This window comes from Parus major, chromosome 17 (genome assembly GCF_001522545.3).
Source record: "Parus major isolate Abel chromosome 17, Parus_major1.1, whole genome shotgun sequence".
In the NCBI taxonomy this organism is placed as follows: domain Eukaryota; kingdom Metazoa; phylum Chordata; class Aves; order Passeriformes; family Paridae; genus Parus; species Parus major.
Window position 1 is genome coordinate 9,651,053 of NC_031785.1, and position 3,526 is coordinate 9,654,578.

Here is a 3,526-nt window from a genome sequence, read left to right on the forward strand (position 1 = left end):
TTCCATCTCCTGCCTGGGGTCATTCCATCTCCTGCCTGGGGTCGTTCCATCTCCTGCCTGGCTGCTCCCTGTGCTGGCACTGGTGGGACTGGGAGCTGCAGGGAGGGCTCCCAGTGCAGGGAACAAAGCTGTTCTTGTGGTGCCCCAAAGCAGCAGCTGAAATGTCACCTGACACTAATCCTGCTTGTCACTGATCCTGTGCCTGGGCTCTCCCAGGGACCTGGCTGCAGCTGTTGGGTGCATTCCCTGGTGCCTGGATGGGGATCCCTCCAGCCATGGCCATGGGGAGGGATCTGCTGGGGGAACTGGAGCAGGGCCCTGCTGCTCCTGTCAGAGCTGATGGAAAGCTGCTGCCTTCTGCAGCTCCCACAGCAGCTGCTGTCCCGGCTGCAGGGAGGGAGAGGGGGAGAAAAACCACCAAAAAAATAGAGGTGAAGGGGACAGGAGTGGGTTCAGCCAAATCCCAGAGCAGGAGCTGCTAAAGATGTTGTGGGATCCCAGGAGTGGGAGCTTTGGAATTCAGAGGAGGATGGGTGTGGAAATGACCTGGTTCCGAAATGAAAGAGAAAATGAAATGGGATGTGTGGGTGGTCTGTGAGGTGATTTAGTAATAACCCAGTGCTGCTTGAGCCCTGAAATCCTGGAGTGGATCCAGCACATGTGGACAGTGGGTCACTGTTACAGCCTGGGCAGATGCTCTGCTCCAGGGACTCACAGCACTCTGAAGGAGCAGCTTTGGGACCTCTGCAGGGCTCCAGTCCAGCCCCAGGAATTCCAGCACTGAACCTTGCACAGACCTTTCCCTGGCCAAGCCTCAGGAGCAGCTTGAGCTCCTCTCAGCTGCCATCCGAGTCCTGGTCGTGCTGAGCTCCCTGCAGAGGTGCTGGTTCCGTGGGAGCAGCTCTGCCACTTCCTTGGCCTGCAGGATACACCTGGAAAATCCTTTCCCACACATTATTTTGCCTTTGCCACTGCCCAGCAGCCTGGAAAAGGGCTGGAAACCTCGTGGCATTTCTTGCTAAGGAATTCTTGGCCCATCATCCTACCCCAGCACAATGTGGGGAAGGGAGGCAGGTGCAGCCTGAAGAGCTGAGCAACAGGAAACTCCCACAGGGCTTTCCAGGATGTAAAATGGGAGGAAATGGGGCTGCCAGGCACCTGACTGCTGCCTCCCAGCAGATGGATCACCCAAAGCCAGCTCCCTCTCTGCCCCTGGGCTCCTGCACCCCTCTCCTGCCTCCTTGCAGCCCCTTTTCACTCCCCTCCCACTCCCCTAAGGAGGTTCCTGTCAGCTGCTTGGTGTGGCCACAAACTTCTGAGATTTCTCATTGCTTCATTCCCCCGTGCTCAGGGGAAGGGGCCAGCAATGCCCATGGATAACTGGAAAAGATGTGGGGCTGCTTTTCCCTGCTCCCACTGTGCCCTGCAGGATCTTCACTTGGATGCCCTCACAGCCACCTGAGATTAGGTGGATCTTCCTCTGAAGACAACTGAGCTTCCTGGAGCATCCCACTGTTGTCATGGCAGGAATTAAGGATTTCTGAAAGGCTGAACTGATGACTGAACTTTGCCTTCAGTGTGGTCGCTTGTGCTGCACATTCTGTGTTTTGTGGCTGCCTCAGGCTCCTGCTGCAGCTCCCTCACCCCTCCTGCCACACACAGAGATGGCCCCGTGAAACCTCAAGGAGATCCTGTTTGTGCTCCAGGTGGGGAATGTGTTAAAGCAGCACTTTCTAGTATGAGTGACTACCTTGGTGTTTGATTAATTCTCTATTTCTGAAGCTCTGGTGACACTGGTGGTTGGAAGCCCCAGAGGAGAGCTGTGGTACAGGAGAAAATAGAAGCTGCAGGACAGAGTGTAGCTTAAATTAGCAGGATCAGAAGGAAAAACCCAAAAAACAGAGGTTACTGTCAGAATATATCAATGCTCTGTCACCTTGCAGGAAGGACATGGCTTTGACCCAAAGTTAAAAGACAAAAGAGAGTGTCCAGCAGCAGAGGAGGAATTGTGGCTGAACACCCCCAGCAACACTTCCATGGGAACATCTTCCCACAGGTTCTGAGGCCCAACAACATCAAACCCAGCAGTGCATGGCACAGCTGGGCCTGTGGACCATGAAGAGCTACAGAATCAGGAACAGCTCCAGTGCAGATTCTGCACAACATCCAGGGGCTGGAGGGGCTTCAGGGCTGTAGTGAGGATAAAATCCCCCTTGGGGCACAGGCTCAGGATCCAGAATGTGTGCACTCAGCAGAGCCCCAGCCCCAGGAAAGGGCTGGAGCCTCTCTGGCTGTGCTGGCACCAGCTGAGCCTCTGCCCCAGGGCTGCAAAAGGGGTGAAACGGAGCCAAGGCTGCATTTTGGCATCTGCTGCCTGGGGCCAGGGGGCTGACTTTGCCATTAATGTTCCATGAAATATAAAACAAGAGTTGAAGTAGTCTCTGGGCTTCATTAACACTTAGAAAAGCCAAGGGGAATATTACATTTGACTGTGGGGCCAGCACAAGTCAGCAGAGAATCTAACATTTCAGTTCCCACTCCAAAAAACCCACCAGCTTTTTTTCACTTCTGACTGCCCATTCCAAAATCAACGGAGACAACCAGTTACTGTAAAAAAAAAAAGGGCATTGCCAATGAAACCAACTGAAAAGGTTCATTCTGTTCTCTTTGGGGATATTGACCCTCTTTTGTTTATGCTCAGTCTATGAATTTCATGGCAGAGAAGGAACTCCTTGAAACTGATCCTTTAACTTCTCAATGCTCCACATTCACCTTGGGGAGGACATGGGATGGATCCTGAGCTGATGTGGCCATGTGAGTGTTAATAACAAAATAATTCCACTGCTTTCCCCCAGCAGCTGCATGGTCTCAGCCAATTGTGTCTGAGTCAGGAAGTTCCTGAATGGTTCCCAGGAAAATTCCTCTGCAAACACAACCAGACTCACTCCTAGAATGTGCTTTTCTCCCAGGGTAAATGTGGCACCCCTGGCAGTGCTGGGAGCAGTGGATGGACACCCTGTGATGTGTGTGGGGTCCTGCAGAACCCCCAGCACAGAGAGCTGTGTGTGCTCAGGGCTGGGGAATCCTCCCCTGTGCTGCAGCTGAGCTCTGTCCCTGCAGGATCCTCCCTGCAGGGAACAATTCCTGCTGCTCCCACTGCTGGGGAGGGGAGAAACACGGGAGAAGAAAAGCGAGAATACACCTTAATGCTCGGCCTTCCCGAGAGAGGAAACACAAGGCTCATTGAGAGAGGAAGCCAATTTCAGGCTCCTGAATCATCCTCTGGGTTCATTGTTCAGATGTGATACTGGTGATGAACTGGGGAATTACAGCTGTGGGTGTGCTGGAAACCCAACTGGAGGCTGGGACTCATCATTCCCTTCCAGTCCCCACAAACTCTTGAAACGCTTTGGTTACAGCAGCTGAGAAAACAACAAAACAAAACAAAACAAAACAAAACAAAACAAAACAAAACAAAACAAAACAAAACAAAACAAAACAAAACAAAACAAAACAAAACAAAACA